The sequence below is a fragment of the Tiliqua scincoides genome, chromosome 5, assembly GCF_035046505.1.
Source record: "Tiliqua scincoides isolate rTilSci1 chromosome 5, rTilSci1.hap2, whole genome shotgun sequence".
NCBI classification, from domain to species: Eukaryota; Metazoa; Chordata; class Lepidosauria; order Squamata; family Scincidae; genus Tiliqua; species Tiliqua scincoides.
The window spans coordinates 15,995,819-16,019,533 of NC_089825.1; the positions used below are offsets into that span (position 1 = coordinate 15,995,819).

A 23,715-nucleotide genomic window follows, 5' to 3' on the forward strand; every position below is an offset into this window, starting at 1 on the left:
CTCCGGGATTCAGGTTTGTGCCAGGCATTAACACAGCTGACTGGATAGCAGGTGGCTGCAAGTATAAATTTCATGCTAACATATTCATTAGCGCTCCCTTGCCTCTGTCTTCCTGGAATTGTCAAGTGCTGCTGGTATCACCCTCAGCAAGCCTGTGCAAGGACACACTTCTTTTCTCAGAAAAGAAAGGCAGTGAAGCCCAAGTGTCTATGACAAGAAAGAACACTGCCATACCCCTTCCTCCTTTTTCTTCACCTTTGCAGAACATTGCTTTAGGCAGAGACTTTCAAATCCTGCTTAATAAGTGAGTTAAGTATGCAAACCCGATTCTGTTTGGAGCTGAAACGGTTTGGAGTATCTCTGTCACAGTTAATTTATTCATGAGAACCCAGAAGGTGTGACTGGGTTACACTAACTAGCCCATCTCTTGGAATCTCAATTTATGAACCAAAGCAGCAGGCAGGCTTAAGAGACATATAAACATTCAGAAAGTTTCGTCCTTCCTGTAGGAGTCTTTTTAAAAAAAAAATGTATCTGTGATGTTTGCTTTTAATTTGTTTTTTCCATTAATAAATAAACATATTCCATAAATGTGCTGAATAAAACAAAGGCAGGAGACACTTACACTTCAAGCGCACTGGCAGGAAAAACGAGAACTGATGCCTGAAGTGTATGTTTTTTTTTCCCCTGTAAGCTACACAAGAGAGCACCATAAATCTTCCTTTTGACCTAGTTTAGAATTTGCGGCATTCCCTCCTAAAATATTCACATGCAATTAAATATCCACTGCAAGCAGGAAGGAGTCAAGATTATGGGGTGTCAGGCAGAATCCACCACAGTGAACTGTCTTTCGCCTCCTTCTCCCAAAATTTCAGATGGAGAAGGCCTCTTAAAATGGACAATGTAATTTGAACCAAGAAGGGTTGCCACATTGCAACATGGAGAGTCGTGTTATGCCTTTGAAGTGTCTTTAATCTGAGTCAAACCCTTGGTTCAACTGGCCTAGTTCTCCTTTTCAAAATACCTTGAACAAGTGGCAGGTTGTCTCGGGGAGTGCACTTCAAAGACTTCATTTAGCAGGAAAGGCATTCACGGAGACACAATGTGAGCTCTGTGGGAGTTACAAGTGGGAAACCATAACCACACTGTGGATCACTGCTGCTGTTCAGCACCTATCTTAAGTGTCCAATAGGGAACATCCTTGACTTTTGGGTGAGAAGTCATCAGTACATGGATGACACTGATATATACTGATATAAAATCGGCTATATCTTTAACAAACCATCTTGAAGCATCTCACTTTCTCCTGACCCAGTCAATGTCTGGGAGCCGTGGTCAAGTGGATAAAGAAGGAAGATTGTAGTTGTATTCAGACAAGAGGGAAGATGCCAGTAAGGAGTAACTATGGTGGGGGTGTCCTTACAGGACAGTAATAGCAAGGAATCACGCCTTCACCATGATGGCTCCAAAACTTCAGAACCTTATCACTGACAAGCTTAGAAGAATTGGCGTCGACTCAGATTTTGCAGAAGTAAAACCTATGTCTTTTGCCAACCTTTGTTGGACTCTTGTCTATGGCTGCAAACCTATAAGGGTTTTCTCATTGTCACTTATTTTATCTCGTTTTATGCTAATTTATATTGGTGCTTTTGATGTTATTTTGACTGCTATAAACCACTTTGAGCTGCCAGGGTAAGTACCTGAAATAAAATAATAATAACTTAATCTACTTTGATTGGCTCTCCAGGGTCTCAGAGCTGAACTAAACTGACATGGTAGTTCCTTGACTGAAGCTACTGCCAGCTTTTTTGTTTGTTTCTAAAAGCAGCTGGGGGTGCATTTGAATCAGGACAGCAGAACAGGGTGAAGCCCAGCAGCCAGTCCAGGGGTATACTGTTTCTCCCCACCCTGCAAGAAGTGGGGATGGCAGAAACGCATGGCTCTATTCTCAAGGATTCAGGTGGTAGTGAAGGAATTGAAGGTAAGTCCCCCTTCTCTTGCATTCTAAGCATACAGAGGGAGGATAAAATGCAGCAGCTGGGGAAGGTGACAGATGGGTTCAGGTTCTGGAACACTTCCTGCCAGCTAGTCATTCCCCCCCCCCCCAAACCTGCTGCTCAAAGCAGCTGTTCTTGTTTGCTTCATGGCTGGGCTGTCCTGATATTCGGTTTCATTGAAAGGTGTCTTTCCTTTTAGAGCAGCTATTTTCAACCAGTGAGCTGCAGCATATTGGTGTTCCACAAATGGTGTACATGTGTGTTATGGGAGTTTGGGGGAGGGTCATTTATTAGTAGGTCCATGGGGGGATGTGAGCCCACTGGCAGTGTGGTGCATCTTGTCAAAAAGCTCAAAAAACAATTTTAGCATCTTGCCAGTGTGCCATGAGATTAAAAAGCTTCAAAATTGCTACTTTAGAGGAAAAGTACTTGCTTTAGAGCAGGGGCCTCCAAACCCTAGCCTCCAGGCTGGATCCAGCATCTCTGAATTACCTATATGGGCCTGGCATGGTAGTGGTGAAGGCATCTCAGAAACTTGTGCCAGGTAGCCGCTTCCACTGGGAAATCAGGACGCAGAGCCTTCTTGAGCGAGAGGCAGTGGGAGTGGCTACTCAGTGCTAGTTTTAAGAAGAACAGCTGTAAATAGAGGGCTGTGGCACAGAATGGAAAGCCATCACCACTATCAAGCCACACTCGGACAGATAATTCAGAGACACAACAAACCACCACTTTAGTGGAAGAGAACTTTTGGATGCACCCATTCACAACAATTCTGTAAAGCCAAGTGTGATCGCACAAGAAATCTGTATGCGCACCTGAGCCTCTTTAGGTTTTCCCACAGCAGCTTTCTCTAAAGTTTAGAGTCTAAACTGTTCTTTAAACATATATTTTAAAAACCAGCACTGTGGCAGAGAGCAACAAGGCAACATGCCCGACTTCGTATCAATGTCTTCTACTAGATTGTAACAGCACTAAATGTCTGCATGCCAAAAACTTTTTCACAGCATACATTTACACTTAAAGTAGCTATGAGGATAATGTCTGTTTAGATGGAGAAACAATCTCTATCAAATGAATACTTAATCAGTACCACAAAGTTGGAATGAATGAGAATTGGATAGCTGAGTACTAACTTCTGTTAACAGCCAGAATCCCTACGAAATATTTTTTTACATGTCACATATGTGAAAAGCAACCTTCTATTTAATGTCATCTGCTCCAAATTATACATGCAATTATGGCAGAAATCTATACCAGATCACATGTTATTCCTTACAATTCTAATTCAAGTATTATTTAAACTTTTAAGCACTTTCAGTTGGCAGATTGATGAAGTTCTTCATTTGTGTACCACATTCTACAAGTCAGAAGCTCACTGAAGGATTAAAACTAGACTAAAAAATTATGAAAATTTTTTCCTACCTTAACATAATAGCAATCACCTTTTTTCTTATAACCGGGGGGGGGGGTTATTTATTATTATTTATTATATTTATAACCTGCCTTTCTCCCCAAAGAGCACCCATGGTGGCTAACAGTAAAATACATAGAATATACATTGGCTGTAGGCAACCTTCAGTCTCGAAAGACTATGGTATCGCGCTCTGAAAGGTGGTTCTGGAACAGCGTCTAGTGTGGCTGAAAAGGCCGATTCGGGAGTGACAATCACTTCCACACCAGGAGCAAGTGCAGTCTGTCCCTGGTCTGTCTCCCTGGCTATGGGCCTTCCTTCTTTGCCTCTTTGCCTCAGACTGTTGGCCAAGTGTCTCTTCAAACTGGGAAAGGCCATGCTGTACAGCCTGCCTCCAAGCGGGCCACTCAGAGGCCAGGGTTTCCCACCTGTTGAGGTCCACTCCTAAGGCCTTCAGATCCCTCTTGCAGATGTCCTTGTATCGCAGCTGTGGTCTACCTGTAGGGCGCTTTCCTTGCACGAGTTCTCCATAGAGGAGATCCTTTGGGATCCGGCCCATTTTAATATACATTAAAAACTATAAAATACAATAAAAGCAGCTATCATACCCTCTAACAGGTATCAAAGGCTTTCCAGAATAAAAAAAAAGTCTTCAGGCCTTGCCTGAAGGTTAACAATGAAGGAGCAGTTTTCAACTCAAAGGGGAGGGAATTCCACAATACAGTCACCACCACCAAGAAGGCCCTATTTCAGGCCACCATCCCCTAACCTGTTTTGATGGTGCTGCAACAAGCAGGACTCTCTCCCATGACTGAAGAGAACAGCCGGGCTGTATGGAAGAAGGCGGTTTTTCAAATACGCTGGGTTCTCACCAGAGGTTTATCAGGGCTCACCATGTAAACTGAGAATTGTCCTTTAAATGTGTCCCAGAATCTTCTGCAACATACAGGAATATTGCAGCAGGTGCATAGATTGCATAGAAATGTGTGGTATTTCCTTCTGCCAAGTCTATTCTCTCACCTACATACATGAGCATCCCAAGGATTTGTGATATTTTGGAGCATATCAGATGATACGCCAACCAATGGCATGGAAAGGAACAAGTACATGCAAATCCTCCCTGAACACTTGATGTGCTGTTCCTACCTATGGTTGTGAATACATGCATATACAGTACATGTGTATACATGTGAACTGGAACATCTTACTGTTGCCTGACTTGTTGGCATCCTTCAGTCTCGGAAGACTATGTTATCACACTCTGAATGGTGGTTCTGGAACAGTGTCCTCTCCAGTGCATGAAGCCTGGGTAAAGTAGATATGGAGGATAGACTGTTACCCATGCAGCAAATCCCCCCTCTCCACGTCGCTGAAATGCTCCAATGGAAAGGCAGAAGCCAATACGGTTGGTTCCAGCGGCGTCGCAGGAGTTGCCAGAACGTGACTGTGTTCAGCCACGAACTGCCTCAGGGACTCCGGCTCTGGATTTTGCCTCGAGGTTGACTCCTGAAGCCTTTTCCATAGCTGGATGTAGCCACAAGGCAGTGGAGGTTTGGGATCAGAGTTTTCCTTCTCTCAGATGAGCTGCCTTCCCAGGCTGAAGAGTCCCATCTACCCGGTGGCTGTTTAGTCGCCTCTTACGACAAGTACAGCCAAACTGAGGGCCTATTCTTATCCCCAGCCCACAGCACATGCCTGACTACATGGTTGTTTACATGCTTTAATGTACTTCATGCTTTAATGTACATCATGGTTTGCAGGCCAAGGCATATGAAGGACCCTCCCATATGAGTCAGTCTGCTCTCCTGCATGTGCTGACATTATCCAAGATTTGATTGGCAGCAAAAGCAAAAAAAAACAACCATTTTGCTGGCGCAAGTCCGAAAAGAACCAGAGGGAATTCCAGGGAGGGGTTCTGGTGATAGGATCTGGGAACAAGTCACTATTTGCAAATCCACCCTCTCTCCCTCTAAAACCCCCCAGTTTCCACCCCCAACAAGCCTCGTCACTCTTCCTCCCTGCCACGGCTCACCCCCACTAACCACTCACCAGTGCCAGAGGAGGCACTTGGAGTCACTGCTACATACACCTTGCATCTCGCTGTTTGCACCAGCAGCACGTGTCAACAACCCAGCTTTCACATCACTAGTTCTGGCAACGCCTCAACAGGATTGGGACCTCAGTCTACAAATTGTCTGTCAGAGAGTTCTCAAATCTTTGGCTCTTGATTTCAATGAATTCCAAGATGGCCGAATGGAGTGGACTGGTCTGCCATAGAGAGAAGAGAAAGTCTGCAACGGGAGGAGAAAGAAAGTGAAAGCCTCACGATTTTTTCCACACTTTTATAAACATGTGAATTTGGGAAGAGTGGAATATTAGATTTTATGTAATTAATTTCATGGGCTTCCAGTATACTTGTTATGTTTCCACATAACATGTACTATGCCTTAATGCATGGGTGTCAAACATAAGTCCTGTGGGCCGAATGTGGCCCCCGAAGCAATTTATCTGACTCCTGTTATAATTGGGTTCTCCCAGTGTGATAATTGGGCTCTCCCATATCTTACAAATAGGTTTGCACATTTTCTCTTCTACCATTTACAGCTAGTGAGTTCCTAAGTGAGAAAAAAAGTGCTGATTTCTGGCCATCATTTGCTTTATGACACTTTTTACTTAACATTGTCACTTCTGGCCCCCAATAGGCAGTATGAATGCTAACCAGCCCTCTGTATGAAACAAGTTTGACACGCCTGCCTTTAGTATTGGCAACCTTCAGTCTCGAAAGACTATGGTATCGCGCTCTGAAAGGTGGTTCTGGCACAGCGTCTAGTGTGGCTGAAAAGGCCAATCCGGGAGTGACAATCCCTTCCACACCGGGAGCAAGTGCAGTCTGTCCCTGGTCTGTCTCCCTGGCTATGGGCCTTCCTTCTTTGCCTCTTAGCCTCAGACTGTTGGCAAAGTGTCTCTTCGAACTGGGAAAGGCCATGCTGCACAGCCTGCCTCCAAGCGGGCCGCTCAGAGGCCAGGGTTTCCCACTTGTTGAGGTCCATCCCTAAGGCCTTCAGATCCCTCTTGCAGATGTCCTTGTATCGCAACTGTGGTCTACCTGTAGGGCGCTTTCCTTGCACCAGTTCTCCATAGAGGAGATCCTTTGGGATCCGGCCATCATCCATTCTCACGACATGACCAAGCCAACGCAGGCGTCTCTGTTTCAGCAGTGAATACATGCTAGGGATTCCAGCACGTTCCAGGACTGTGTTGTTTGGAACTTTGTCCTGCCAGGTGATGCCGAGGATGCGTCGGAGGCAGCGCATGTGGAAAGCGCTCAGTTTCCTCTCCTGTTGTGAGCGAAGAGTCCATGACTCGCTGCAGTACAGAAGTGTACTCAGGACGCAAGCTCTGTAGACCTGGATCTTGGTATGTTCCGTCAGCTTCTTGTTGGACCAGACTCTCTTTGTGAGTCTGGAAAACGTGGTAGCTGCTTTACCGATGCGCTTGTTTAGCTCGGTATCGAGAGAAAGAGTGTCGGAGATCGTTGAGCCAAGGTACACAAAGTCATGGACAACCTCCAGTTCATGTGCAGAGATTGTAATGCAGGGAGGTGAGTCCACATCCTGAACCATGACCTGTGTTTTCTTCAGGCTGATTGTCAGTCCAAAATCTTGGCAGACCTTGCTAAAACGATCCATGAGCTGCTGGAGATCTTTGGCAGAGTGGGTAGTGACAGCTGCATCGTCGGCAAAGAGGAAGTCATGCAGACATTTCAGCTGGACTTTGGATTTTGCTCTCAGTCTGGAGAGGTTGAAGAGCTTTCCGTCTGATCTGGTCCGGAGATAGATGCCTTCTGTTGCAGTTCCAAAGGCCTGCTTCAGCAGGACAGCGAAGAAAATCCCAAACAAGGTTGGTGCAAGAACACAGCCCTGCTTCACTCCGCTTCGGATGTCAAAAGGGTCTGATGTGGAGCCATCGAAGACAACAGTGCCCTTCATGTCCTTGTGGAAAGATCTGATGATGCTGAGGAGCCTGGGTGGACATCCAATCTTGGGGAGAATCTTGAAGAGGCCGTCTCTGCTGACCAGGTCGAAAGCCTTTGTGAGATCTATGAAGGCTATAAAGAGTGGCTGTCGTTGTTCCCTGCATTTCTCCTGCAGTTGTCTAAGGGAGAATACCATATCAGTGGTGGACCTGTTGGCTCGGAATCCACACTGCGATTCTGGATAGACGCTCTCTGCAAGTACCTGGAGCCTCTTTAGTACAACTCGGGCAAACAGCTTTCCTACAACGCTAAGGAGAGAGATGCCGCGGTAGTTGTTGCAGTCACCCCTGTCACCTTTGTTCTTGTACAGCGTGATGATGTTTGCATCCCTCATGTCTTGAGGTACTCCACCTTCTCTCCAGCAGAGACAGAGGATTTCATGCAGCTCAGTGACGATGATCTCTTTGCAGCATTTTAGGACTTCAGCAGGGATGCTGTCTTTTCCAGGTGCCTTGCCAAAGGCAAGGGAGTCCAGGGCCACGTGAAGTTCTTCTAGGGTTGGTTCACTGTCAAGCTCTTCCAGCACAGGCAGGCACTCAATGTTGTTCAGCGCTTCTTCGGTGACTACATTTTCTCTGGAATATAGCTCAGAGTAGTGCTGCACCCAGCGTTCCATCTGCTGCGCCCGATCCTGGATGACCTCGCCTGTGGCAGACTTCAGAGGGGCAATTTTCTTCTGTGTTGGACCTAGGGCCTGCTTGATACCATCATACATCCCCTTGATGTTGCCCGTGTCAGCTGCTATCTGTATCTCGGAACAGAGCTGGAGCCAGTAGTCGTTAGCACATCTCCTGGCAGTCTGTTGGACTTTGCTGCGAGCGGTTCGGAGGACCTGCAGGTTGCGCTCACTGGGACAGGCCTTGTATGCTGCTTGAGCTCTCCTCTTTTCCTCAATGACTGGTGTCAACTCCTCAGAGTGGGCTTCAAACCAGTCTGCCGCCTTGTTGGTCTTCTTGCCGAATATGGACAAGGCGGTGTTGTAAACGGTATTCTTGAAATGTTCCCATCTGTTGGATGCGTTTGCGTCGGCCGGGCCTGGAAGAGATTCCTCAAGCGCTCGTGCAAATTCCTCCACTTTTCTCTGATCCCGGGTCTTGCTGGTATCAATGCGAGGTCTTCCTTCCTTTTTCGTGTGATACAGTCGCTTTGTTTGCAGTTTCACTCTGCTGCACACCAGGGAGTGGTCAGTGTCGCAGGCAGCACCATGATAACTGCGTGTGATCTTGATGCTGGGAAGGCTGGAGCGTCTGGTGAGGATCAGGTCAAGCTGGTGCCAGTGCTTTGATCTTGGATGTCTCCAAGAGACTCTATGTTGGGGCTTTGTGTTGAAGAACGTGTTGCTGACACAGAGACCGTGATGACAGCAAAACTCTAGCAGGCGTTGGCCATTTTCGTTCATCCTCCCAGTGCCAAACTGACCTAAGCAAGTGGGCCATGAACTGTTATCAGCACCAACTCTAGCATTGAAATCGCCGAGGATGAACAATGGCTCTTTTACAGGGATTTTCTTGACAGTGGTGGCCAGGTCATCATAGAATTTGTCTTTGGCTTCTGCTGGAGACGACAGAGTCGGTGCATAAGCACTGATGAGAGTGATAGGTCCTGCTGATGACTGGAGCTGCAGGGACAAAATTCTTTCACTTCCCACAGTAGGTGGGATGATGGATTTCAGCAGGGTATTTCTGACCGCAAAGCCAACGCCATGTTCCCTGGTTTCGTTTGGTGGTTTTCCCTGCCAGAAAAATGAGAAATTTCTCTCCTTGACAGATCCGGAATCTGGCAGCCTAGTCTCTTGAAGGGCGACGATGTCCATCTGCAGTCTGCTCAGCTCCATGTCGATGACAGCTGTTTTGCGTGCGTCGTCTATTTCTTGCAGGTCATCAGAGAAGCCAGGTGTCATTGTCCTAACGTTCCAGGTGCCCAGCTTTAGGGCAGTAGTTTTCTGTTTTCTGTTGCATGGTGCAGAGTTGTCGATCCGCTTGTCGGTTTTCACCCTAAACCCCACGCACCCCATGAGGTTAACGGACCGTGGCGAGGCAACACCTTACTGGCTGGGGACTGCCCAGCTTAAGGCGGGCGGTAGCTGCCCAATGAGATGCAATGATCTCTCCCACCGTCGGAAGCAGCCCCTGGCGTCATGCTCTACGCCAATCGAGCAAAGACTTATAACCGGTAAACTGCTGCTTCCCGTGTTGTGCCGACGCCGTATGGCGAAGTTGGAGTGTCCTCTCCAGTGCGCGAAGCCTGGGTAGAGAAGGTATGGAGGATAGGCTGTTACCCATGCAGCAAATCCCCCCTCTCCACGTCGCTGGAATGGTCCAATGGAAAGGCAGAAGCCAATACGGTTGGTTCCAGCGGCGTCGCAGGAGTTGCCAGAACGTGACTGTGTTCAGCCATGAACTGCCTAAGGGACTCCGGCTCCTGATTTTGCCTCGAGGTTGACTCCTGAAGCCTTTTCCAGAACTGGATGTAGCCACAAGGCAGAGGAGGTTTGAGGTCAGAGTTTCCTTCTCTTAGATGAGCTGCCTTCCTAGGCTGACGAGTCCCATCTACCCGGGGCACGCCTGCCTTAGTGAAATGATATTCTTACCTTTTCTGTACATTTTTTGCACACATTTTACATTTATTAAAAAACTTATCTCTGTAGTCTACTTTTTTATACATTTTATAAAGAGTTTTCTAAATTCTCTTTTTTTAGGTCAGCAATGATATCTTTGCTAGGCAACAGTAAAATAAGCAGCACGAATAGCTGCATTTGTAGGTCGAGGAGGCCACACAGTGGCCAAACGTGATAACAGGTCAGAGCAGAATATATGTGGCCAACACATTTTCCTGACAGGGGGAAAAAGATATTAAGGTACAACATGTACCTACCCTTAACTGTTCTCAGAATGATATACATGGGATTTGGAGAAGTAACTTAATGTTAGTTTCCAATCTAGATTCAGAAAAATAGAAGTATCACATGTCAACTTTAGATATTGTCACGGCTTCTGCTGAAGATGGTTATTCAAGATGGTTTTGTGCAAATTCATTTATATAATATTTATTTAAAACATTGCCCTTAATGTTTGATGAGACTCTCAATTTGTACTTTAGGGCGCAATTCTAACCAACTTTCCAGCACTGGCATAGCTATGCCAATGGGGCATGTGCTGCATCCTTCAGTTGGGGTACAGTCATGGAGGCCTCCTCAAGGAACAGCAATATTTGTTCCCTTACCTCGGAGTTGCATTAACCTTATGCCAGTGTTGGAAAATTGGTTAGGACTGCGGCCTTAATGTGCTGCAGGTGAGTCTACCCATGAAAGCAGTTTAGAAACTTCAAGGGATCCAGCTTCTGCAGTTTCTGTCTGACAACTATGAGAGCAGAGTTTATGCAATACAGTCCTGATTGTCTGCAGTTTTCAGTGGCCATCATATTGTTTCCAGGCTGAGTTCAAGGTAATAGTTTTGACCTTTAAAGCCCAAAGTGGGTACAGGATAACTTGGATTCTCCCATATATTCTCCCCAATGAATTAACATCAACTGGAATTACTTTCAGGTGCTAGCACTTAGGGAATATCATTCTGCAAAGCACATGACTTTTTCCTGTTGTGGTATTTATCCTATGACACTTTCTCCAAAGGTAAAACCAGCAAGTCCATTCAATGGAGAGTTTCGGGAGATTGGTAAAAATGTATCATTTCTATCAAGAAATTCTTTAGACAATAACCGATTTCAATTTTGTCCTGTTGCTATTAATTTTTGATGTGTTAGTTTTGTTTTTTGTTTTTTTAAAAAGATATAATTATCAAACTGATTCATATTAGTAAAAAAAAAAAAAAAAAAGATGCAGGTACCTGTGTTGACTTGTTAGAAAAAATCCAAAGTAATATTAATTATTATTATTAACAGTATTTATATACCGCTTTTCAACTAAAAGTTCACAAAGCGGTTTACAGAGAAAAATCAAATAACTGAATGGCTCCCTGTCCCAAAAGGGCTCACAATCTAAAAGATGCAAAGGAATACCAGCAGACAGCCACTAGAACAGACAGTGCTGGGGTGAGGTGGGCCAGTTACTCTCCCCCTGCTAAAAAAAGGAGCACCCACTTGAAAAAGTGCCTCTTACCCAGTTAGCAGGGGTTAATATTAAGGTAATACTTTTATTGGAATCAGCTAAAAAGGTCCTAATACCTTTAATACCTAGAGCTATATTTGTCGGTCTTCAACAATGTTTTAATAAATGATTGCAAATAACTTTGAGAGCGTTTATGGTGGAAAAGCAGCATGAATATGACTACATTCAATGATAATCAGGTTTTAAGATCATTATTTGAGCAACCCCTTTTTGCCAGGCTGAACACTAGGTGGCATACAACAGCTGCCTCACTCTTTGAACTGGGCCCAGAAATTCACTGTCGAACAGCCCATTCTCATAATGAAGCACACAGCCAGGAACTAAGCAATATTGCATTCAGTGGGGAATGCTTTGAGACAGATAAAAAAGATGTGAACCAGTTTTCACTAAGCAGAGTTATATTTGTATTAAAACCTGGTGCTATACTGATGGAGAAGAAGAATGTGGAATTAAGGTGGATTTCTTGGACTGCCAGATGGGGTGGGATCTATAGAAGCCACTGGAGCCAGAGAAGATTGGGAGGCCCTATGGCTGCAAAAAGAGGACTGCTGGTGCTTGGAGGTGACCTTGTTAGGCCAGAGGGCAGAACTTTGCATTTCCCCTTGGTTTCCACTAAGAGGGGTCCAGGTTCTCTCCAAATATCTTGGTTCCATGAAAAGGGAGGGCCATGACCTTGGCATGGGAAGCTGAATCGGCATCCCAGTTCCAGAGCCAGGTGCTTCTCCGAACTGACATCCCGGCTGCCATAGCCCTAGCTGATAGCTGAATGGAATTCACCATGGTGTCAGCCATAAAGGCAGCTGCAGGGTGCCCTGAGGGAGCTAGCGGGGCCTCAAAAACCTGTCTGGCCTTTTATCCACTGGATCCTGTGGCAGGCCCTCATTGTCTGATGCCAGTATGGAGGGAGAGCCAAGGGTGGCCACTGGGGCATCCACCACCAGCAGTTTAAATCTAGGGAGATCCTTTTGACCACCTTGTAAAACTTGCCAGAAGGGAGGGCGGAATCACAAGCCTTGGCATAAAAGGATTACTTCCAGCCGGCAAATGCCCCCATAGGGGCTTGAACCCTTGCCATGGAGAGAGACGTGTGCTTGTTTCACACAACTGCCTTCTTCCAAGGAAGTTATCTTTCTACTCTTGCTCTGTACTGTGCAAAAAAAGGTATTCCTTTGTACGTGTTGGAAAGATATGTACGTGTTGGAAAGACATGTACATTACATACAAAGAATACCTTTTTTCTTTCCAGCAAGTACAAACTTTTAAATATTTAGGGATTATTTTTCACTTTCGTCGCTCTTGGCGTTCTCATAGGAAATCCATTATTTTTCTATCTTCATTGCATCTAAACGCGATTGCTCGCTTCCATTATTCCAGCGGCAATCAGCATTTCTAAAATCAGCCGGTACGGCTGCTCTTCAAATATATAAAACTAAAATTCTTTCCCAACTATTGTATGGTGTCCCTATCTGGATAGAGGCTGAGAATCAGGACCTTGATAAGATTGCTGCCTCTTTCCTCAGGCGAATCCTGGGAGTCCCCAACCTAATTAGATTATCCACCCTTGCGCTTGAGTTAGGGATCCACCTTCCTTCCACCATTGCATGGTCCCTTACTTTTAAATTTTGGCTTCGTTTACACCTAAATATCCACTCTGAGTTCCTTTTGGAAGACCTGCTTAAGGATTCTTATCTTTTTAAGTGGTTCCATCTTATCGATCACAAGCTTTTATCACTGGGTTTGTCCCCTGAACATCTCGCCAATCTCCATAGGGCCCATTCAATTATTAAAGCCAAACTTTGGGAACTTCAATTTATTCAACTTTTCTCTAATCTTAACCCAACCTGCTCCCCTCAGTTCTTTGGTCTTCTACCTTCACGTGGTTGTTTTCTTAATTAGTATGTTAACCGATCCCATTAAGAGGAGAGCGTTTATGTTAGCGAGATTTAACATTTTTCCCTCAGCCGTTCATTCCGGCAGATTTTCCAAGATCCCTCACGATTGCAGACTATGCCCTTTTTGTTCTCTTGAACCGGATACAATGGACCACATTTTGTTTCATTGCCCAGCTCACTATTCCCTTCGTGACACTCTCCTGATCCCTATGCTATCTTCTTTGCCTGGTCCTTCTGTTGACCCTCTACCTATCTTATTAAGTGATAGCTCTGTGGCTATCACTAATGTTGTAGCAGACTATCTTTCCGCTGTTTCTAAGTTAAAATTCCCTTCTTGATCTATATAGCTTCATTTTCTCCCTGTTGTTTTTCTTTTCTTTTCTCTTTTAATCTCCTGATGTGATTTTTCCTTTTCTCTTGGTATATAGTCAAGCGTTGGCTTTGTTATACTGTTTTGTGTACCCGTTTGCCATTTGTTTCTTTAAATGCCAATAAAGGTTTCCAGACTTGACTTAATGTACGTGTTTATGCGGGATGTACTGTATGTGTTTATGAGCTAGGCTGCTTAGGGCTTTAACAGTAAGAATCTGTACTTTGAAGTGAGCCCAAAAGCAGGTAGGAAGGTACATGTTCCCTGCAGCAAACCCTTTTTTTAAAAGATGGGCTGCAGCAATTTTGCACTAACTGAAATGCCCAAATACTTTTGAAGGATAGCTGTGCACAGAGCACACTGCCATAATTCAGTGGGAGGTTACATAACCAGCGTTGGTGGTGGCCACATTGTGATCTTACACAAAGATCAATGCTGGCTTTAAATGTATTATGAATGCTCTGGATGAAGCCACCATGAAGCCCTATTCATATATGATCAGAATGGCGTGGGAGCCACTTCCTTGTGGTGTTCTCTTTCTCTTTTGGCTGGCTTTTTGAAGTACGCCACTATCTCCAGCAGTCGTTTTGCACTCTTAGTTCTATGCTGCCTTGTTAAGTGTTTTACTGGGCTGGGCGGTGTTATACTGCTGTTTGATTGATGTAGTATCTATGTTTTGCCACTGTATTTTTATGCTGCATTTTGATCTTGTACTTAGCTATTGCAGGGCTGATATTTTAAGCTCTTCATTTTACTGTAAGTATTTGTATTTGCTGTTTTTATTATATTTATAGCACTTTACTATATCTATAAGCAGCCTTGGGCATCCCTTTGTTTGGGGGGAAGTTGGGATAAAGGATTGATTAAACAAATAACAGCGCAATCCCAACTTGCACTGGATCAAGCCAGGCGGCTTGCACTGGTTCCAGCGAAAGATAGGGCCCCCAAGTGGCTCAGCGAATGTTAAGGGGAAACTTTTCCCCTTATCCCTGGATAAGCCACTGCAACCCTAATGGGTCTCCTTGGACTTGCACCACCTCAGCAGACTTGCACATAACAGCTGGATCCCAGCCCCGCCTCCCACTCCCTACCCACCTCCAGGACTGTCCTCCTCCTGCCCTCCCCCCCACCGCAGAACACCTCCCTCTCGCCTCCTCTCCACCCACCCAGAGCCTTGCATCGACCGAGCTCGGCCAACACAAGGCTCACTCCCTATGACAGCATGGAGGCTGGATTCAGCCTCTGCGGGCCAGCGCGCCTCTGCGGGCCAGCCCAGCGGACTCTCAAGGAGGTGCAAACGTGACTTATGGTACGTTTGCAACCCTCCTGGGCCAGCACAAGGGACTTGCGCCGGCCCAAGGGCAAGTTTGGATTGCACCCGAAAGTATACATTGTGTTGGAGTTTCAAAGGCTCTGTAAGGCAGTAGTTCCCAAACTTTGGGAACCAAGGCATGGCATGAGACCCAAGACCAACAGTTAGTATTAGCACTTCATGATGTTCCTGCAGTGATTCCATTCCTCATCACAGTGAAGTGTGCCATGCAGGGGTCAGTGCATGGCATCAGTAAGGGCTTTGAGAGAGAGTCTATTGTACTTTAGGTTTTCCAAAACTACGTTTCCTGGCACAGTGCAGAATTCTACAATATCCTGAAGTAGCCACTAGTTACACTGCCATGGCTATTGTCATTTAGGATTAATTGGATTAATCCCATTAATCCCGTTGTTAAAAGGAACCAGGCCAGGAGGGGGACTCCAGAAGTCCCAACATGGAGCTGGTGCAGACTTGAGAAACCTCATTGCGGGGCTTGAGGCTTTCCCCACGGGAAGGGGATGAAAGTCCCCTTCCCCCGAGGAGACCTCCATTGGTTACTGCAGAGCTGCAGGTTGCAGCGGTAGCTGCTTTAGTGCCCCTGCACCCGGAAACACCACCGCCTTTAGGATTGGGGTGTCAGTTTTTTACAGGCATAATAAATATTATTTTTTATTATAAAAGCCAAATTAAATTGCCCACAAAAATTGCAGGTAAACATTTACATGCAATCTCATTTACATGTAAATAGGCATAATGGGCAAAAACCTGTTGGCTGTTTTAGTTGGGAGAGGAATTTGAATAGAGAATCAGAGTGGAGGAATGCTTAACCTCTTGACCACCCACTGCTTCTTCACTTCAAGTCCTTTTCCCAAACTGCTTTCTCCCTAGTCAGCATTCTGTCTAAACGAATACTTGGCAAACATCACTGACACCCCACCAGAGGGCTGAAATAGAGGCTGGGAAAGGACTTTCTAAAGTGGAAAGGGTTAAGCACCTCCACTCCTCTGCACTAAAAATTCCCCTCCTTGAAGCTGCTTTTCCTTACAGAAAGTATCCATTGGAACTTTGTTATATATATTTGCATGTAATGCATGTTAAGCCCTTAAGAGGTATTTAAACCTCTGATATTTTCAATGCTGTCAGTGATATGCCACAATCAAATGTTAATGTCTTTGCACCCTTCAAAATGCACATGCACTTTGTTGCAATGCAAATGATGTCATTTGCCCCCTCCCCATTCACCATCCTGTAGAAAGCCTAAATGTTATGTTTGTCTGTAGCAAAAACGATGATATATTTCAGACAGCATTTGTCCATGGGGATGAAAAAATATGAGACCCCCAGACCATCCAAAACTTAAAATAGCATTATTTCTACAAACAATTATTCAAATAAGCACAGCTGCCTCCCTGCATTGCATATTACATCAACCATATTCACAAGTTCAAATCAAATGTAAATAATAAATATGCTGTTTTCACATCACTAGTGATGCCTTTACCTAAAGTGCATATGTTCCATTTTTCATTATTTCAGATCAGTGCTCTATGAGTGTAAGACCTATACTCCTAATGCAGATATTTCACATTTTATTTAGCTCAAACAACATGCTCAGAACGGAGTTAAAAGTATATACAATTAAAATGACAAGGAGTCTGGCATTTTTAACAGCAGCTGCTCTGAACAGTAGCACTGAGTGTCTCAATATTGCAGCACTTTTGTTTTCAATATGATGCTACTATGTCTGGTACAATCCGTGCATTGTGTAAAAACACTCCTACTGGTATAAATACCCCTTCCACGTACAATAGCTAATGAGTATATGAAAGAGTTCTTTCAAGACTCTATTAAAGTCATTCATGGGAATACAAGCCCTGTATTGAGTGAAGAGTTACAGTACAACTGCTCTGATGCTTTACTTGAATCACTTTTCATTGGCACCTTCACAAATATGTGATAAGATCACAGTGAAAGTCTATGAGATTCTATCATCATCTGACCTTGGAGATAGCATGATTCTTTTCTTCTGTGTGTGTTCCCTATGGTCAGTATTGCTATTAATGTATATACAGAAATTATTATTATTAAGAATATTGATATACTGCTTTTTTAAAAAGTAGCTCACAAAGGGGTTTGTGTAGCTAAAATAAATCAATAAATTAAAAGGGCTTGCAGTCTAAACAGAGGTGTGGAAGACCTGGACACCAGCAACAGCCGCTGGAAAAGATGTCATGCTGTGGTGAAGAGGGATAATTGTTCTCTCTCTCTCTTTGCTAGATATAAGAGATCACCACTTTAAAAGGTGCCTCTTTGCCCAAAAAAATATCTGAGCAATATCTTGGATAGTGCAGGTGATACATTCGTCTAAAGTTGAGTGTTCCATGAATCTACCCCAAGTAAATTAGAGCTAAGGAAGCATAGATAGGAGTGCAATTCTAATGTTGTGCTTGCCTGGCGTAAGTCACTTGCACCGGCCTGGGAGTGTTACGAATGTGCCATAAAGCACATTTGCAACTACTTCTGAGTTGAGGAGATTGGCACAAGAATATACACCGGCCTCCCCATGCCAGATCCAGGCCAGCAATGGGTGAGTATGCACCAGCCTGGGAAGCCCAGCATGGGGCGTTGGGAAAGGTGGCGGGAAGGTGGAATGAAGGCATTTTGGGTCAGGAAGAGGCTGAACCACTTGGCCAACATGGCCCAGGAAGGGGGGCGGGACCGGCCTCCAGCACTTAGTCTGGATCCTAACCCCCATTCTGAGCAGCCTAGCATTTCACAGGGCTGCCTGGATCTGTGCCAGCGATTTAGCTGGTGCAGAACTGAGTAGCCCAATTGGGGTGACTAGGACATTACTCAGTGTAAGGGGATATATATCCCCTTACTCTGAGTTGCACTCCAGTCACCTCCATACCTTTGTTGGATATGCCGCAGGCCAGTTGGGCTGCCTATTCCAGAGCAGGCTAGGATTGGGCTATCCATGCGTTGGATTTTATTATTTTGCATGTCGTCGTCTTTTGACCTTAAGACGGCTTGTTTTTAACCTTTCCCTCTTCAACCCTCCTTATTTCTTCATCTCTGTAATTGCTTTGGATAAAATTCATTTTTATACCTTAATAATCTGGTTGCTACTTCCTTTCACCACAGGTTCAAAGGATGAGAAGGAAAGGGTCAAAAATGCTCACAGCCGATATTATCATAAAATGTCAGAAAGTTATTTTTAGAGTTTCAAAAATTTTGTCCCAGGCAAAAATATATTCCCTTTAGGGGAAAAAGCCCAGAAACAGCAGTTGAGTAAACACACAAATTGGCTGAAGTACAAGTGTGAAGGTTCAAGGTCATTTCCAGTTTCCCAGTGGAGACGGAATGCTAAACAAACTGCCCCTTCAACCTTGTGGGTGTTTTGGTCATTAATTCAAAGAGAAAAGGAGACTGCAGCCAGCTCCTCAGCCAGGACCCAGCTGCTTCATAGACCAAAACTGCAGGAATGATGTGTGATGATTCCTGGTTTGCTGAGTGGTTCTTTAAATGGACTTACTGGCCATTGGTTTAGGCCAGGGGTGCCCAAACCTCTCAATGCGGCCCTCAGGGAGCCCCTAGTCTCCAATGAGCCTCTGGCCCTCCAGAGATTTGTTGGAGCCCACACTGGCCCGACGCAACTGCTCTCAGCGTGAGGGCAACTGTTTGGCCTCTAGAGTGAGCTGTGGGACGAGGGCTCCCTCCACTGCTTGTTGTTTCACGTCTGTGATGCAGTAGGAGCAGCAAAGGAAAGGCCAGCCTTGCTTTGTGCCAGGCCTTTTATAGGCCTTGAGCTATTGCAAGACCTCATTCATTCATATAAGTTCATCTTTAATATATTCATTTATGTAAATTTATTCAAATTTGAAATGTAAATTAATTAGGCCCCTGACACGGTGTCAGAGAGATGATGTGGCCCTCCTGCCAAAAACTTTGGACAACCCTGGTTTAGGCCGACAACCTGCCTGTTTGCTGTGCAAATTGCTATATTGATGCTGCCTTTACTTGCATTACTAAATTAATTTTCCTTACAGTGTGTTGGTCAGTAGCATAGGCAGAGAAGAGCAGTGCGGTAAGTACAGCAGCCACCTCAATGTCCCATGTAAGCTGCCCCTCCCTCGGTTCAAATGGCAAGTAGGAGGGGCTGCTTACAGGGCATGTAGTGGCACCTGCTGCACTTACTGCACTGCCTCCCCCTAGCTATGCTATTGGTGATCGTAAAAAAAAAACCATAAGGAAAGATTTCCTTGTGCCAGTTGGTTCCTCTCCTCATCCCTCTCTCATAGGGAGATTCCTCTCCCTCTCTTAGAGAAAGGGGCATTGTGAACAGAAGATTTTGGAAGAAAAAGAAAGAGAGTTAGGATCTGATGTGGCAGAGACTTGGAAGAAAGCCAAAAGGAAGAGTTGGCAGCTACCAGCTCCAGACAGGAAGCTGATGTTGCTCGCAAAAGCATGTGTTACCTTACTCCATCCAATGTTCAACCCTTCATATTTGCAAATAAAACAAACATTTCAAAGACAATATAATTCTTCCTCCATAGGAAGCCTGAACCAGCCGCTGTGGGTACCTTTGCAGAAAAAAGCAGGATAAAAAATACTATAAATAAATAAATAATTTATTTATTATTATTGTGTTGTGGGTTGTGCTGGGTTATGCTGGGTTGTGCTGCAGGTCCTGAAACATCTGATCATTCAAGGAAGTGGAGAACAAGCATATAACACTACATTGCCATGGCAATGTATTACAATACAGAGCCAGTTAATTGTAGATGAAGGTAATCATCATGAAAGTGGTTCTTGTTAAACAGTAATGTGTACAATTTAGCAACGAGTGTCTATTTCCACAGAGCAGATATGAAGAATTTTGTTGGAAAACTGAACAGCCTTCTTGCCTCTGCTACTTTGCCAGGCCTGTACTGTACGTGACCCACCAAGCCAAATAATAGCTATGCATTGCGGCCTACTAGGTGCTTGACGACCCCTCTTTTTGCTGTCTTGGGAAGAGAGCAAAAGAGGACTGAGCAACAACACATGACTCATGCGCTATGTTCAGCTTGGTGGCTGAAAACTCTGCAAATTCTCCCTGTGCTGCTACCTCACAATTAATAATACTTAAAATGTATAGAGGTGGAACCTTTGTATCTGTGGGGGATCCATTCCCAGACTCCCCACGGACAACCGAAAATTGTGGATAATCAAATCTGCAATTCCCATCTGGGCTCTGAATGCAACCAGTTGCTCCAGTTGCATCCGGAGCCCTTCTGAGCTTCAGAGAGGTCATGCACCACTGTGCACGACCTCTCTGAGGCTCAGAATGTCACCCAGAGCCTTTAGAATGTGACTTCTGGTTTTTTGTGAAAACTGGAAGTTGCATTAAAATAGCTCTAGGTGGCATTTTGAGCTTCAGAGAGGTCACGTGCGGTGGTGCACGGTCTCTCCAAGGCTCAAAAAATCTCCCAGATGTAGCCAGAATGAGGTTCCAGTTACGTCTTTGAGATCTGCAGGAGGGCCATCCAGGGATCCACAAATAAAGAGGCTTCACCTGTACAGCACTTTCTGAGTGTTCAAAGTGCTTCATATTATCTTGCAATTTCTACAACAACCCTGTAAGGTAAGTAGTATTATTCCCCCTACTGCAGCTGAGATAGAACCACTTGCCTAAGGCCACCTAGTGAATTCTTGGTAGAGGTGAGACTTGAACCAAGAAAGGCCTGACACACTCATTCTCAGGGTCATTACAGTTCTGGCTTCACCAAGACAGTGCTTGGAAGGCACGAACTAATAATTTATCAAAGCAAATGAGTTTGTCGTGAACAGAATGTAAACACTGCTTTCTTTTTTTGTTTGTGTGAAATCACTTAGAATTCAAACTATAGTTTTCCCTCCAAAATCATTCAAATTTCAAAAAGTGCCGGGAAGGCAGTTTGGTTGAAATTCTCACCCAAATGACCAGCTGAACAACGGTGGAGCTAAGCAGCCCCAAAGAGAATATAAGGGCAAGTTCCTACCCATTCTGAGTGGAAACGTGGAACTGAATCACTGAGTTGAATCACTGAGCTAAAATCACTGCTGAATCATACTGCTGAACTATTTGAGATTGATGGCTTCTGAAGCATCCTTTGCAAATAAACCTCGTTTCATTAGAATTACAGTGTTGCATCTACTTCACTCCTTCCCTAACTTCCGGTGGAGTGCCAGGCTACCAGAGGCTAAACTGAACTCAAGGGTTGAGAACCCGGGAGTGTCCCTAATCCCTTATTTGGGTTTGTTGTAGCATATGTGGTGAAACTGGAGTACAGCCACATCATCTGGTTACCCCCTTAAATTTATGTTGGGACAGGATAATGTGCTACCCGTACCAGATGAACACTAGCAGATATTTACTACTAAGACAAAAATGAAGGATTTTAATCATTTGGACATAACAGAGAAATGTCAGCCAACTTCCAAAGGAAAGAAAACCTTAAATTGATTAAGCCTTGGAATAGAGTGAAGAAACTCTCTCTCTCTCTCCCTCCCTTCCTCCTTATGTGTATCATATTTTGAGCCATTTAAAACAAAGCCCTGAGTAACTCTCTCTGTGCAATAATTCTGCCCTGGTGAAAATATGGAAAAGATTCCCTCATGCATACGATCCAAAGTTCTGTAGAAAGAAATGATGTATTATTACAAAGCACTCGGGTGTCTGTTGCACTTCTGCCCTCTATGGAAAAAGCACTCTCCTTGCTCTACTAAGGCTTACCATTTAAGGCTGCAGTCTTCAGGCTTCACGCTTTGAAAGTGTCTGGCTGCCTTCACCAGAACCTCTCCTTCAGAGCTCGTAATTTAAGGGTTGTCCCTACCCAGCTTTTACTATCAGGCCTTTCTAGATGCTAGAAACTGTGCCTTGATCCAGAAATAAAGAATTCTATGAATGCAAACATAGATTTGGATAGTGGTTTTCAATCTAGTCTTTAGCTGTGGTCACAGAGTATGCTGTATGCTGTATGCTGGCTGTATGGCCCCAGTAAGTTACTATCTCAGAGAAATCAATGGCACAAACTAGCAGACATGTCAAAAGTCTTTATAACTTTGTTTTTGTTTCATTTTCAAAGGACAGGCCTTCTGGAAAAAGATATTTCAACTTAATACCGCTAGCCACGCTTATCAGCCCAGCAAGTGGAAGCAATTTTCCCCTCTGACTAGAACAGACTTGTTGGCCTGATTAACTTGCTGCTCAAAATAGTTTATTTGTACTGGCCAGCAAGGTGCCCTTCCACTTCTGGCACAGCCTCAGAAAACATACTAGTAGAAATGAAGCGATTGTCATTTAATCATTTGAACGCCAAGTGAATGAAGGACTTATGGTGTAATTCTATTCCAGCCATCATGAGTGTGACGCGCATGTGCATTGTCACAAATGTGACATATGGCACATCGCAGCAGCGCTGATTATCATGGTGCTGGTGGAAAGTCCTGTGCTAGTGTGCTATGTCAATCCAAGGCCTGTGCCCACCAGTGAAGGTAAGGACTCTGTGGGCTGGCAGGGGAGAGTGGAATAGGGGTAGGGACAGAATGTAACTGGGCGGGGGAGAACAGAGAGGGGGTAGATTGATACCAGGAGGGTGGTGGGAATAGCAACAGAAGCCTCCTCCATATCCTGTCCCCCTTCCTGAGCCTGATTTCCGAACACGGGGCTGCCCAGATTTTTGCCAGCTATTTTGCTGGCACAGGCCTGAACAGTCCCATAGCAGCTGCTGTGGCTTACCCCAGGAAAAGGGGACAAACGTCCCCTTCCCTTGGGGAAGGACTTAAGCAGCCTCTCCTCCCCTTTGGATGCAGTGCAGGCTGCACCGGAGGCACTGCATCACAGTACAGGACTTAGTTAGGATTGGGTTGCCCAGAGTGCAATCCAGAGGAGAGGAAATAATATAATATAATAATATACAGTATTTATATATCGCCTTTCTTGGTCTTTATTCAAGACTTTATTCAAGGCGGTTTACATAGGCAGGCTTATTAAATCCACGCAGGAATTTTTACAAATTGAAAGAAGGTTCTTTCTTTCAAGAACCACTACATTCAAGGTGTTACACTCCGATCTGGTTTAACATTCTGGCCTCCATCCTCCCACGCTCCAAGCAGATGGAACAGCTCAGCTGCAGCTTGCCAGCTGCTTCAAAGTCGCATGGTGCCGGTGGCCTCGAACTGGCGACCTTGTGGATGTTAATCTTCAGGCAAATGGAGGCTCTACCCTCTAGACCAGACCTTGTGCTGGCCCACTGGTGTTGCGAAAGTGCCATAAAGCCCTTTTGTGCCACCAGGAGAGAAGGGAGGCCAGTGCAAGTCCCATTGGGCCGGCACAAGCCTGCACTGACTGAGCTAGGCCAGTGCAGTGGTCTGGGGGAGGGGGTGTGGAGAGGGCAGGAGGGGGTGGAGGGCAGGTGGTGGTCAGGCCTGTGGGCAGACGGCAGGTGAGAGGGCAGGCGGAGGCTGGAATCTAGCATATGCCAGATCTTATCCCTGTTCCTCGGCAGCCCAGGGCAGCTCTGGGCTGCTTGGATGTGCGCCACCACTTTA

At 45.1% G+C, this 23,715-nt stretch overlaps 1 long non-coding RNA gene across 1 annotated transcript in view; it reads right to left on the bottom strand.

Annotated features, from left to right (window-relative positions):
- LOC136650945 (uncharacterized) overlaps positions 1 to 21,966 on the bottom strand; it is a 61,840-nt gene extending 39,874 nt beyond the window's left edge. The window contains exon 1 of the long non-coding RNA XR_010794485.1: positions 21,899 to 21,966. This is a non-coding gene — a long non-coding RNA (uncharacterized lncRNA). The remainder of the gene's footprint in view (positions 1 to 21,898) is intronic.
- Between the last annotated feature and the right edge of the window lie 1,749 nt (positions 21,967 to 23,715).